The sequence below is a fragment of the Lates calcarifer genome, linkage group LG19, assembly GCF_001640805.2.
Source record: "Lates calcarifer isolate ASB-BC8 linkage group LG19, TLL_Latcal_v3, whole genome shotgun sequence".
Classification (NCBI taxonomy): domain Eukaryota; kingdom Metazoa; phylum Chordata; class Actinopteri; family Centropomidae; genus Lates; species Lates calcarifer.
The window spans coordinates 6,207,063-6,222,818 of NC_066851.1; the positions used below are offsets into that span (position 1 = coordinate 6,207,063).

The 15,756-nt window shown below is 40.6% G+C and overlaps 1 protein-coding gene across 2 annotated transcripts in view; it reads left to right on the forward strand.

Moving 5' to 3' along the window:
* The window catches only part of lrfn5a (leucine rich repeat and fibronectin type III domain containing 5a), a 113,322-nt gene that overhangs the window by 14,598 nt on the left and 82,968 nt on the right, over nucleotides 1–15,756 (forward strand). The window lies entirely within an intron of this gene.

Below are 15,756 nucleotides of genomic sequence, written 5' to 3' on the forward strand. Positions count from 1 at the left end.
TATGTTAGATTTATTTATTTATTTTTAATATCATCATCATATGGCCATATGGAACAACTACCATATATATGCTTTGAATAGCCATATAATAGCCTACATTTAAACAACAATAAAGCACAAATATCATGATCCAACAACTGTCAACTCCTTTAGGGATATCTGCTTTGCCATGTTTGAGTGATGAGTTTCTCTGGAACAGTAAAATAACTAGCATTAGCGAAAACTTCAATCATGTTGAAATCATTCTGTATGTGATTTATCTCTCTATGCTATTGTTTGTTAATTCAGACTGTGGCATTGTTGTGTTGGATTGATTGTGTGTGTTTACTCACTGGCCTGTTGTAAGTGAGTTTTCACTATTACAATAAACACATTGTATTCACGCTGGAAAATCATATCAAACCTTGAAGGAAATTCAGTGCATGAACAGCTAGGCCTTGATAAGCGCATTGTATAGAAACCACCAATATTAAGTCTCAGACTGGCAGTGTGTTTTTATTGCTCTGTATATTGAGTCAACACACCAGCCACTGCAATTTTAAAGACGTAAATAAAGAAATAAATGCTGAGCAGCCTGAGTCCGTGAGAGCTCTGTGCTGATGCCTCTCTGCTGGGTGGGGGTTTTACTGAGTCCAGGTAGCAACATACAGTGAGTCACAGCCTGTGACCCAGTTGAGCTTTGTTGCTCAGCATGACCTCATTCTGACAGTGAAAAAAAATGGATGCTACTGCAGCTGTTTTCATCAATCTCAAAATGCAAAAAAATCCTGAAGTGTTGAAGATGATTTCTACTTGATTTCAGGTGGATTTTTGATGATGTTCAATGTGTTATGAAAACAAAGTTGTTGTTGCTTTCAAGGCTGTTTAGCAGTGTGTGATTAATGCAGTCAGTCATTTGAGGTTGCATAAATAACTGTCTTTCTTCAACTAAGATACAGTAAGACCAAGGCATCATGTTGCATTGGTAATTGCTGAGAACTAACAGTGACACAGCAAAGAAATTTTATGTGTGTGTGTGTGTGTGTGTGTGAGTGATCTCAGGTGATGTTAAGCTTACAGACAACAGGCTAGTTGGCCTTAATCCTGCATCAGAACACAAGTACAGCTGTGTGTGTGTATGTGTGTGTGTCTGTGTGTGTGTGTCGCCGCATTAGATGTGTCATATGTAGCATGTTAACCAGCGCTCACAAGACCACACACATACACACACAGAGTACGTGGTGAGATAAGCTTGTTAGTGAAGCTTTGGCTCAGAAAGAAAATATCTGATTGTGCTTAAAGTATCCAGGCAGGGTTTGTTTCTGTGTGTCGGTGGTGTGTGTGTGTGTGTGTGTGTGTGTGTGTGAGGAAGACAGGAGGTGTGCATGACTGTAAGGATGAAATAGAAAGAAAAGGAAATCCTCACATTTGGTTGGAAGGACACATTTAGTAGATGTTAGCACGCTAACCATGCTAAATTATGCTGGCGAAGACAGTCAACCAATTACACCTGTCAAACGTCAGTATTTGGCTAATGTTCTCTCTCTGTAAACTTAGTCTTGAAGTTATTTGGCTTATTGGATCTTTTCCATTCTGCATATTCTCTCTGGGATGCTCTGTCTGTGTTTGTTTGTTTGCATATTTGTGTCATAGCTCTTGGTTACAGATCCGCAATCACTATTACAGCAGTTAAGTGTGTTTTGTTCTAACTCAGTCTCTGTCAATATTGACCCAATTTGAATTCTGGGCCAATGTCTCACGGTATTCTGTAGGCAACACTATCACTAATCTGCCCTGTTTATATGGCAGTAATCTTCCTTAATCTTATCGTTTCTATCAGCCTACCTTGTACTTGAGGAACCTGGGGAAGATTTTGGCAACGTAACGTTGCCAGCAATCCTGGAGGAAGCAGCTTTAATCTTGCAATAAGCCTCTGTTGAGTACCAACACCAGACAGTTAAATACATATGGATTACATTTGGAACCATTATTTACCCTGATTTCTTTACTTTCATCAACGTGTTTGTTGAGTAAACTTGTCATCGCCGGGGTACATCCTGTTGGTGTCAGTATCATATCCCCGCTTCAGTTTTTCAGCAGCTAAATTCTGCACCCGTTTCTAATCTATCTCCTGTCTCCACTTTGTCTTTCTGATATGTGAGGCATGTTGTCTCTTCCTTTAGGAAGAAAGACATCACAGTGTGAGTATGTGTGTATTTGCTTGTTTCTTTTATGAGTGTTTGTGCACGTATGTGTGTGTGTGATCATTATGTCGTGATCTGAAGCCATCTGGGTCGACTGGCTCATTTGCATATCTGGTGTTAACCATTATAAATATTCATGGCCAGGGTCTAAACTGGTATGAATATTCATTCTGCCTTCAGGCTATAGACGGGTGGAGTGGCTGTGATTCCAATCAGCCGAACAGAAATTAACTCAACCTTTTGTGCAGTGGACAAGAACACTTGACGACTGACATGGGCTCCTTGGTAATCCTTGGCGGGCTCCATATGTATGTGGATTATCACATTTGCTTTAGTGACGTGGCAGCCATATTTGATGCACATCATAATTTGGGAAATGGTGCCTGCAAGACATAGGGACTGATGGAGACAGAAACAAACTCGACTCATCTTAGAACAAAAAAAAAAAAAAGTCAAAGACACTGAAGTGATTCTTTTGAATGAGTGAAGAGCTGCTGGGCAAACTATCCACCAAAGTCCAATTCAGAAGCTGCAGCAGCAGGATTTAAACACACAATGATGGCGTCGAGGCATAGTGTTAGTTAATGTGTGATGCTGTCAAACCAGTAGGCAGAATGCTTATTTTCTTTGTCAACACCATTAATTGCTTGTTGCACTTTATTTGCTAAAGCTACTGTTGCTTCATTTGAGCTGTTAGAACTGCCACTGCAGCTGCTAGCTACTGTATAAATTATCCAAATTGATCTAGCTGGTTAATAAATAAATTTGTTATAAGCACAGTCATATCTGATGTTATGTTTCATTCCTCTTGTTGTGGTCCTGGATTTGGCCCTTGACCAGCTCTTCTTATAATGACAATATCAAAGGAAAAATTGGGTTTATATTTAATTTGGTTTGATTTTTATCCAATGTGGCTGACGTGGTTCTGTCTTTGATGTGTTGACTCTGTTCTCTCTCGATGTTGGATCTGTCTCACTCCTGCCTTTGTGTTTGCCTTTGGTGAAGTAGAAAATGACAAACGTGATGATGATGATAAATGTACATGGAAAATAACAGCAAGTAATTCTGGCTGGGCTTACATCACAAAGACACACACATCTTTAATCGGGGGGGGTGTATATGACTTCACCCCTGGAAATATCACTTTGAAGTCTGAACCTGGGCCCTCAAGTGAAGTAACTCTGCAGGCCCCAGGAGGCCCCGTACTCCCACAGGACCGTGCCTTTAACAACGCAAAGTAGTACAAAGAGCCTGTACAGATTATATTAACATTAAATCAAAGGAAAGGAACCCTGGGTGAAGCTATAACTGCAACTATCCTGCCTGACTGTGATAGGCTGACACACCTGTCAATCAAGCAACCACAGAGTCCAGTACTTGAAGTTATTATCATATAATCAATTTTAGCATCATATCATATCATGCAGAATTTTACAGATGCTATTTATGGTTTAGATTTATTCTACATTTACACTGATTTGATTCAGAGGAAAAGACACAAAACGTTGTGATGAAATTGAGAAGACATGTTGTGGACAGGATGTGGGTGCTGTTATTGTTACAGCTTTGTTTTAAAATTAGTTTGGGAGGAATTTATGCTGGAACATTCAGGAAGCTTTTTATTTTGTTTGTTTGTTTTTGTTTTATTTTTTGTGCGGTGGGGGGTGGGATGGAGGGGTTGTTTTGGACTTTGAAATGGAGGTTGTTTCGTGTGTAGGTGGCATGATCTGTGTTGATTTTTTGACGTGAAGAATTTTTGACATATGATGTATGACCTACTTGTAATAAAGTTAGAAAAAAAAAAGGATTTCTGACACAGTAGCTGCTCAAAGTGCATTCCCTGCCCCCAGTGGTTGATAAATGTGTCACTTTGAACAGAACAGGACTTTTATTTATTATTACAGTATGTTACCAGCAGTAACCACTGATGTATGCCAAATCAAAACTGAATTCTTAAAGTTTCTAACTTTAATATTTATGTAAAGGAACAATTATTCTGAAAATCCATCATCCAAGACACACACTGTGGGGTATTGACACTACTTTTGAAATAACTAATGAGTTGAATACCAGTAGGAAGCATCCCCTTTCTCAATGTAGTTGATGCTTTGAATATAAAGGTGTGTGTGTGTGTGTGGTGTGTGTGAGAGAGAGAGAGAGAGAGAGAGAGAGAGAGAGAGAAACATCAATATGCGGTACAGGGGGCTGAGGAAGTTCCAAACTATAATCATCTCTCATTTTCAGTAACATCACACAGCATTGTTTTCAAGCGTTGTGGTGAATACTGATAAAAATGGTAATTTGAGATGGTCTCTCACATGCACACAGATGCACACACACAACACAAGCAAGCACATTCACTAAGACAGATAAGTAAAAGACACACACACGCACTTAAAAATAGCAAGCAGAATTCACTCAATTGATTTGTGATGTTACACAAAGAAAAAAAAAAGAATTGCTACAGGAACAAGAGGTTGTTTTTGGAAACTTGGCGTGACTGTGGCAGTTGCCTTGTGTCTCTGTTTGTGTGTGTGTGTGTGTGTGTGTGTGTGTGGTGTGTGTGTGTGTGTGTGAGCGTGAGCGTGCACGGTATGAAAAGTACCCTAGGAATCTGGGATGAGTTCAGCTTCATTCAACCACACAAATGCTGCACACACACACACACACACACACACACTATCCCAAGTGCTTTAAAAGAAAACACTAGGGGGGAGAACAAAGAGCCTCCTTGAAGAATAGACATGAATTATTCACTCCATCAGATAAGGGGAAAGAGATGGAATAAGAGCGAGAGAGATACATGGAGGGAGGAGTGGAGAGAGAGTGATGGAGATGGAGCGTGGGTGATACAAAGAAAGAGACAGACAGATGGATGGACAAGGACAGAAGGGTATTATAGTGTGTTAGCAGTAGCGATGACAGAGACATTGAGAAGCTCCTCCAGAGATTTGTGATGAAAGAACACAGCTTGCCATCATCTACTAAACCATGTTTAAAAGTCCATAGGGTATAAAAATATTAAACAGACTTAAATAAATAAATAAAACAACAGTACAGAGTACATGGCCATACTTATCAGCAGAAAGCCAGATTCTTTGAAAATCAGGGTCTTTTGCTGACTGGAGGGGTGTCTCTGCTACCTGAAGGAAAGAGTTTATCCTGTGAAAATCCACAGCCAGCAGCAGCTTAGCCGCAGCATCTGTGCAGCTTTCTACCCAGATACGCTTCATCAGATCCAAGCACGGAACCTCTTTTGTATTCTACTAGTAATGCGGTGATGCTGAGGTACTTCAGCAACAGCACACAATACAGATGCATCATCTAATATGATGAAACTAGTAACTAGTAAGTGCGGATATCAGCTCTGTGGTGCTCTGTATAGTAGCACTGGGAATGGTTCTGTGGGACTGACATAACACTGTAGTAGATTCACTGGTAGAAAGTAAGTAAGTAAGTAAGTATATTTATTAAAGTAATATGAATTTACTGTTGCCACTTTTACTCAAGTAAAGATTATGAATAGTTCTTCCACCACTGGTACATTTAAAACTTTCTTTGATTGTGTTCTGTCAGCTACAAAAACACATTGTACTCTGCTTGTATTGAGGTCATTTTAATAGTGTATTATTACCCATGTGTGGGCAGCATGGCGATGCAGTGGTTAGCGCTGTCGCCTCACAGCAAGAAAGTTTGAACCCTGCTCTGGCAGGGGCTTTTCTGTGTGGAGTTTGCATGTTCTCCAGGTGCCTGCACAGGTTTCCAAGGTTGATATCAATTACGTCTTTGCGCACAGTTGATAGACTGACTTCAGTACACATTAAAAAAAACATCCAGCACCACAAAGGTGCATTTTATGTCAAAAAATGCTACTCCGGCTGTTCACAGTCTGTTGATCATTTTTCACCATCACATCTAGATTTTCACTAAATCTCAATCTGTCATCAAACACAGAGTTGTTTAGAGACACCTTTGACTGAGCTGTCATGGATAAAGTAACTAATTACTTTTGCGACTGACTAATTAATAAAGTAAGAACGTATATGTAATGAGTAATGACTACATTTTTCAAGTAAGGTGTTCAACATTGCTGACATTGATCTGTAACTGTTCACTTTTTAGAGGCAGATTTCTTTCTTTTCACATTGTTCTCTGCTTGCATTGTGTACTTTGTACTTTTGTGTTCTTGTGTTTGATATAAAAATGATGTTTGAGTTTCTGGAAATCCTTTTTATGTGCAGACAGAATGATTTTTCTGCTTTCTTTGGTATTTCTTGACCTTGCCTTCCTATAACTTAGATCTGATACTGTCACTTTGCAACTATAGCTACCCCTCATGTAAGTGATGCTGCTCTCTAAACCACAAACACTTTTTGTAGACAGACTGAAGATGTGTTATCCCTAAGTACTTGCTTGTTGCACCTTTAGTCACGTAAACATGGGGGCATCCAACCCAGTGTATGAAAGGTTTTGTAAATTAACACTATTAGCCATGTAATCCTGTGGTACTCTTGTTGCAATTACCAGGAGAAAGACAGAGAAAAATGAACAAAATAAAAAAGGATTACAGGATAAACAATTGCAGGAAAAAGTTTGCAATCTCACCTTTTATTCAACTGCAGAGATAAGAATGAGCAACTGTAACACAGGATGAAATAGGAAGGGAAACAAAATACTGGAGTGATTGTGGAGCCAGATTGAATTTCATCATTTATTCAATAGTTCAAGGAGAATGAGAGAGAAAGGCAGGGAGGTAAAGTGAGAGTGAGGGAGAGAGTGAAAGGGCCTAAGAGGTTTTAAAAGACCCTGTAAGAAGTTTAATATCAGGTTTCCTCATCTGCTCTCTCCATTTCATCCTTCAACCATCAGCTCCACAGCTGGCAGCCAGTCACTTGAGAGGGTGGGTGGGCCTTGCAGTACTACAATGAGGTAATTTGCATTCACTTTACTGTATGCCATGTCTGTCCCTAGTTACATTAAACCTGATTCTTACTGTGAGGGGGGACATGAAACAGCCCACTCAAAGAGCAAGCATGGCATCAAGTAACATAAAGAGGTTTATATTTATTGTGAGTGGGCTTTGCAGTCAGTGATGAGGGATGTGGAAATGTCACAAGAGGAGTGATTGCTTGGTCTCTGTTCAGAACCATAAAGGACACAAACACAGAGAGGTTGCATCAGCTTTTACATCAGCTTTTTAATTATTTTAGTTAAAAAAAAAAACAACTATATATATTCATAAAGAAACTCACACTGTGAAAAAATAATTATTTTATTTTTTTAAATCATACCATCATTATAGCTAGAAAAGGTAATATTTTCAAAAGATTACATATACGTGTGCTATTTCTGAAATACTGAAGCACTGTGTTTGAAGTGGAAATACAAATAAAAAGTTTCAGTTGAAGTGAAAGAGCTGGAAGGAGTCAAAAACATCAAAGTTTAAGTGATAAAATTGAGCTGGAAGTGTTGAAGTGGAAGTCTAGAAAAGATGAATTCCAGTTCAAGTGTATAAACTGAAAGACATGTATCAGCTGAAAGTAGAAGCACAGACAAAAGTTGAAGTAAAAAAGTGGAAGTTTTACGAAAAGGGTTTTCTCTTCTATGGTATGAAGGTATTTAGATGTCAGTTGGAGTGTAATCACTGAAAGCAGATGAACTCTCAGTGATAAATAAATGAGGTAAACAGTTGATTAAACTGGCAGGTGACATGTGAATGCTGAAAGAGGCTGAATTGCCTGGTTACGTCAATTAGAGGAATGAGCTTAACCAGGCTGCAGCAACATTGGTGATACCTGTTAGTGGAACCAGTTCATTGTTGGTTTTGGTCTTATTGGATTTGTTGACAGTGGGAAAGTTACAGCTCAGCTCAGAACTCCTTTTTCTGTGGTAAAGGTGAGGACAGTCCAGTTACTCTGAGCCATGTGAAGAGTCCATATAATGAGGCTGTCTTTTTCTCAGAAGCAGAGCAACATCTGTACCAAGCAGTTTGAAGTCACTGCAAATGTGAAGGTACACTGTTCATATTTATGTTACATTTGAGTATAATACAGTTTTACTGTGAGCTGATTCAAACTACACACTGAATCTATCCTGTAGAAAATGATGACGAGGCAGCTCGTGCTAATGAAACAGCAGGATCAAGTTTCTGCTCATTTATCTGTCAGAGATATGAAGAAGTGGCTGCTGAGTGGAGGAGGCTTCCTGGACGAGTTTCAGGAAATAATAGAGAGAACAGAGATACAGTATCTCTTCGTGGCTGAACTGGCCTGGACCACAGCTAGGCACCTCTGCCTCAGGCTGTTCACTGCAGTTCAGCAGGGAGGTCACACTGGAGGTTTTCAGATGTTTGTGTCAGTCTTTTGCCCAGAAGCAAGGGAGAACCCTTCCTTCCATCCCTGCACAGCAAGTTGCTAACAATGTCTGTTACCATCCATAGAACCAGTGGTCCACTCTCTGCAGGGGAGACTAAACCTGCAGAGCACTGTGCCCCTGGTACTAAGGGGTAGTGGACACTGATCTGAAGTTCCTCCTGCAGGGACCAGAGACTGAGAACAAGACTGACGCTGCCAATACTGACGAACTCTGCAGCCTCTGTCTCTCTCAGTTGGACATGTTTCTGGAACTCTCCTGCAAGGCCATCTACAAAAGATTTCATGACCATGTCAAGTCCTTCCACCTTTTTGCCAGAAAGGTTGTTATCTCTGCCATTCAGGATATGGACCATGAATTGCAGACTGCTGCATCTCACCTATGGTCAACAATTAGTTCAATGACTCAGAGGAGAAAGATTTTTCTCCATGAGTTGCTCTGGATGAGGAGGTGGCCATCATGTCACAGAGTAGAGATGCAGTAGACACAAGTGAAGGAATCTGTGAATGAGGAATCTCTGGTTCTGGACTCTTGAAAGACCTTGAACAACATGTTAGCTTCCAAAGATATTGCAATCCTAAAGCTTGCACTGACCGAAGTGAAGAGCTGTATCATGATCTATACGTCAGAATTTCTTCAACTAGCTGATTGGATAAGATGGTGATAATTCGCCAACACGCGGCCATTTGTTTTGGTTGGAGCTCAGGGTGACACAGGAAAGGTCCTGACTGAATAATGTGACTGAGTTTCTAATTTGTTTCCAAACCTGCAGGGAAGCCAGCTACTTGTTATCTGTTAGCAGCTGTTCCATTCAGAATGACAAGAACCCAGTACAACACAGTCTAGACACCTGGTCACCCACACATACACACAAACACACCCCGAACACACCGGGCGGGGCTGCCAGATGCTGTCCAGACAAGGTAATTGAGAGGAGGAATGGATGGATGAAAGGAGAGAGAACAACAAGGGGAAAAGAAAGGAAAGAAAGTGTGAGAGCGAACGAGAGATGCTTGTTGAGTCACAGGGGAGGGGAGGAGGTGAGGGGAGGGAACAGGAAACGAGAGAAAGTCATATTTGAAAAGTGTGAAAGGATGGATACAGTAATGCAGGAGAGGAAATACTGGGATAATCACATGGGAGGTGGATGGATGGAGAGATACAGCAAATTCTGAGGGAGGAGCGGCACAGCAGAGGTCAAATTAGAAACTGTAACAGTGTGCATCACACCACATCACTCAGGAAGAGGACGAGAGGACAAATAGGGACACAGGGTATAGCGGAGGGAGAGGAGAGAAATGAGGAGAGAATGGACAGAGGAGACAAAGAAGAACAAATTAGGAGAGAAGCAGCAAAAATGGACAGGGAGGCAGTAAAGGAGACATAGGAGGAGTAAGGTTAAAAGCAAAAAAATGGCATCCATTGGCAACATATTGTCTTTGACAAAAATATATATTTTACCAACGAGGACATTAATATGATACATTTACAAGAGTCCTATCTATAAACTAAGTATGCGGCCAAATTCTGGGGCCTGACAATCCATCTGAGCTACCATTTCATTTCATTCAGCCTGACACTGAGTTCATGTAAGCTGATTTCTCAGGAGAGGGGACTATTTTGTTTTGATTTGCCCCAAAGAATCAGTAGCCAGTGACATATTTTATCTGTCCAGCTGACATTATTTTCAGTTGACACAGTAACTAGAGAAACAAAACTGCAGCAGTTGCTGCATTTAACAACATAACATTGTTCACATTTATTGAATAAATATGTTTAAGTGTTGTATTTGTATGTGGACTTGCTCACATTTAAACAGAAAAACAAGGGTCTTGCTGTTCGCTCTCCATTGATTGTTGCTGTATTTACCACTCCAGAACTCCCAGTGGCACCATACTAAACTAACATTACTGGTCTTTCAGAGGACCAAACAGTGTTCTTGTGGTAAACCTGCAAGCTGCATCTGCCAGCTGATGTTTGCCAGAGAGTGAGCCAGTCCTTTTTGTCAGGTCTTGATATGAGGTCAGTTTGTCATTGGACAGCTCTGGAAATTCAGAAACACAGGCAGGCTAATTAGTTTTTAGTCCATCTTTGAGTTCAGGCAGTGGTCTACAGTGTTACGCTGTGCCTACAAAGATCAGCACTGTTCAACAAATTAGAAGTTTTTGCTCACCCCCACTTTGCTCACCGCACTGCGGACATCCAGGCAGTCTCTCTAAGCTAACACCTCACTGCCATGTGCATCCTCACTGGACATCACATTTTGTCTTTGCTACTTGGACCACATTCATTCTGAATGAGTGAAAATCAAACAATGATGTGATGTTATTTCTGCTCTGATGTTTTTCATAATATTAATTTGCTGCTGCCTGGCGTGACAACTGAAGTTTTGCTCTACTGGTTGATCTCAGTGATTGCCAAAACTTTTATTTTTTTTTAAAGTGTTGGCTGCTGGTAACACACTTTTTGATTGCTTCATTTGTCTTTGCAGAGCCCCTTCTGTCTTCTCATTCCTTCTCTTTCCTTATTCCTCATCTTTCTGTTTGAATTTGCCTCCTCACTTTCTTTATCTTCTCCTTCAACTCTCAGCTCTGTCTGAATATCTCTTTCATTTTCTCTCTCTCATCTGCTTTAGTCTTAGGTCTACAGTACTCAAAGCTATGACGTCATATTTGTCTCACTTCCAAAGACATTAAGCACACACACACACACACACACACACACACATTAGCCTGACCATTTAAATGTTTGTACAGCTCAATTCAGTTCACAGTGGGCTAATCTGGAAGCAGCTTCACAGCCAATTCTCTAAATACCCCTACTGTGTATGTGCATGACTGTTTGCTAATGGGAATATGGCAGTGGGTTAAGTTTGGCAGCAAGCTTCTTCATTAGGGTTACAGTGACATCAATGGAGGGACAGACAGAAAGACACACAGGGACAGGACAGACACACAGATAGATTGTAGTAGTGTAGTGTTACACATCTTTTCCTCAGGTGGGGGTGAAAGAGCATCAGAAATACTGAAGAAAAGTGAGCAAGTGATGCAAATGAATGCCTAAGGAATGACTGTGAAATAGCAACACACACACACATGAGTGCAAAAACATGTGAAGACACACACTCACACAAGGCAATTTGTTACCTCCCTTGTTAGAGCAAACTATTAAATTTGCCCCCGCCTGTTAATTTCATTATGATTTTGGGGGAAAATGTGATAGAAAACAACAAATTGTCTCACTACAATTCCCATGGTTGAGTCTGAATAAATTTCCCACTGAGTGATGCACACATGCATTTGATAGGTCTCAGTCTTGGCAGTGAGCCCTGCCTCTGTGTTTTCCTTGACAAACCAGGGGCATAATGGATCCCACATAACATCAGCGAACACACACACACACAAACACAGGGGAAAACACACAATTGAAGAGGCATAATTGAGATGTTTCAACATGAGAATCAGCGCACTATGGCACATATGCAAATTCAGACAAACAAACCAATCGCACACACACACACATACACAACACACCCAGACACACAAAACAAAGCTGTACCAGCCATTAGTCTCCTCAATGAAGAGATGGAAGCTTAATTGACAGAGGCTTTTAGTGATTATAACCATGGGGAAATGTCCAGTAGGTTGTATGGATGGTCACTGTTTCTAAACATGTACTAAAAAAAAGTGCAAATGCTCCAACATTTAGAAAATATCTGGTGCTTTTCTGATATTTAACAAATCTGTCCGTTTTTTTTTTCTTTGTTTGTTTTGTTTTTTTTACTATTTCACAAATGTCTCTCCTCTAATACCAGTGAGACTATGTATGAGACTATGACTCAGCGATAGCTATGGGGAAGGGTCTTAACACATACAGTCAGGATACCTCTGCCTCTTCTGCTTTGAGTACTCCTGTAAGGTCAGAGTATTGTCACACAAACACACTAGCAAAAAGTAAAATAAGAGGCACTACACTGTGAGCAGCAGTGCATTAACTTCACAAGCCACAACAATAGTGCTAAGATTCAAATTCCACCTTCTGTCTGTAAGTCACCTTCCTCCAGTTGCTAATTAACCTCAATTCAGTCAATAATTAGACTATTTTTGTTTCGCTCTGTTGGGCTGAAATCAATTTTTTAGACCACCTAATTCTCTCTCACTTGTCTCTCCATAGTTTGGTAAAGTTATTCTTTGTTTTTACAGGATCTCACAGAGTTCCCCTGAAGCCATTTTGCATCCAGTCAATTTTATTCCCCTGGGGACCCAAAATGCACAACCCTATCATCACATTTTCTTCTGTTATACAATCACCAATAGGGGCCAGATTTCAGACAAGATGCCAGCCGCCTCTCAACGCCAAACTGGATCGTGCATCGGCTCAGTTCTAACTTGTTTCTGCCAGCCTTTACTTCTCACTGGACTGCAACTTTAGCTGTCAGTTTATTTTGTCATTTGTCCAAAGGAGGGTGTTTGCTGAGCACAGTGTTCTTTTCCAGGAAAGTCGTGCCTCACTTTCATTCACAGTTACATGCGTTCACCTCGCAGATTTCTACTGTCAGCTCCTGGGAGTTTCCCATTAGCACCAATTTGCCAATTGAGCAGCATCATGGCAGTTTGTTGAAATACTTTGTTTTGCAACAGAATATATTTGCTTCCATTTATCACTTTTGTAATTTGTAGACTGAGGATTTTAAGTATTTTATTCCCTTGATAGGTCCACATTAGATCCATGAATAACAGGTGTACCATCTTGTAGATTAAAGTAGTGAAAATAAACTTTTTTTCATTTACCAGAGACCCCCTTGACCCTCTCAAATGACCTCTGTGTGGCCCCAGACCCTTATTTTGAGTGCTACTGACTTGGGTCAGCGCTTTCCACACCTAAGGATGGAGTAAACGGAAAGAAAGGAGAGCAGTAGCACAGTATGTATGTAAAGCTGACAGGTGTTGGAGTTACAGGGTCATTACCACCATAATCACCCAGTAATGACACACTGGGAGAGATGGGAACAAAACACTCTTCTCTAGTTTTTTCCCCTGCATCTCTCCCCCTCCCTTCACCCCTCTTCACCCCTCTGTTTGACCTTGCAGCAATCAATCAGTGTGCGGCCAATTCCTCACTGATTGCAAACTGTGCGTACGACTGTCTTTGTGTGAAGTAAGATGAGCTGAAAACACTGCTTAGTGTTCATGATTCATTTTGAGCTCTGAGTTTGAAAGAGTGTGTTCCAGTCTGTGCGTGATGAGTCAAGAGGAAAGTGGTTGTGACATGTGGCATGCTTGGTGGGCCGCAGCGTGACAGTGTGTTGCAGGGAAGCGGAACACACACACACACACACACACACACATACAAAGGCACTGGAAAACCTGTCACCGCTGCATTAAGAGCTTTTAGCACTTCTTAGCACTTCTTCCTTGAGACTGTGAAAAGACACATCACACCAAAACACAGACACACACAGACCTGCTGTGAGGAATTGAAGTAGATTTGCAGTTTGGAAAACATGTTTATGATCAGATCAAAAGGTTGCTGGTTTGAGGACCTGCACTGTTTTCAGGTACTGAGTGACAGATATCTCTCTTTAAAATAAAAAAAACCTCTCATGTTTGTTCAGCTTTTAAACTTCATCCACTGTAGCACACAGCCACCAAACTCTGCTAAGAGCTTCCTCTAGCCTTTTCCAAATTTTAGTGGGAACCACATGGAGCCGAAAACATTTTATTGCATCTAAATCCTGTTATGAATCCTTAATCATATCTTTTTAAGTAGTTTGTTTGGTGGGAAATGAAGAAAGTTCTCCCTTATATGTGATGGATAGTAGATAAATGTTTAGGCAGGGACTTGTCATCCAAAGCCTTTCTCACGACTACCCTCCTGCAAATATTACATTCGGCAGTTGTTTTGTTGACTTTGGTGAAGTGTATCCCGAGAGATGTTTCTTGTATTTTAGCTTACTGTCACTGATACAAATATGGTGGACAAAATAATAGAAACATCTCTTTGTATAACACAATACAATTCTACAGCACAAACTGCAGCCTCCAAAATGACCTCTCTGAAACACTGTCAACACAAACTAAACATTATAACCTTTGTACAGATAGGATTAATTGCAGAACTGTTGTATTAGACTGCAATAGTTTTAGGTAGGTGTTCCTTATAAACTGCCAGCTGAGTGTATATAAGAATGCACAACCTCTTTCAAGAGACTTTCACAAACATTACTGAAATCACCCCTTTGACCAAATTTAGTGCAAACAGAGACACAGGTGAAAATATAACCTCCTTGGTGGAGGTAATAGTGGTGGAAAGTGGTACTGGCTGGCTGTCAGTAAGGGTTGATATTGGCTGTAATCATGTGTTTGTATTAGTGACAGCTCAGTGCATTTATGATATTTTATGTTTCTGACCATCCCTGTGTTAACTGACACATTAGGAGAGGAGAGGATTTATGGTAAAATGTTTCAGCCAATTAACGGTTAACAAGTGAAACATAGTGTTGCTGAAAAAGGATTGCTTGTATTTGCTGCTGTTCACATTTTCTCATTAACGCGCTGATTCTCCTGAAGTTCTACACAATGATCAGTTTTAGTCTGTGTAATTACAATCCATCCATCTAGGACACTACAACACAGAAAGTCTTTAACTGGGGAGACTTACTGCTCTGTGGATGGGTGGTGTGTTTATACTGGATAAATTGTGAACACGCAGAGTTACGAGCGTACATAAAGCAAAAACGCTGAGAAAAACAATAGTGCTAGACTGAGGGATGAACCAAGCACTACTGAAGGCAGCCTTACACACAAGTGTGTGTGTGTGTGTGTGTGTCAGGGAGAAAAATCAAGATTGTGTGGGCGTGTGCATAAATGTTTTTCCATGTGGGAGAATGCTTGTCAGCAATAAGCAATTGTCTTTTTGCTTGCATGAAAAAAAATGGGGCAAGACTGAGGAACCCAGTGTGTGTGTGTGTGTGTGTGTGTGTGTGTGTGCGGCTTGTGTGTACTCAGTTAGCTGCCCTCCAGGGCTAACACACACGAACACTGTGTCATATGCCATTTTGGCAAAAAGACGCTGGTTAGTTAATAAACTGATAAAGGTTCTCTTTGTTGTGTGATGTATTTATGAGATGTAAAGGGTGCCTGCTTGTGTTTGTTTTCACAGGCTTGTTTTTGTGTGTGTTCATGCATGCGTGTAAAACATA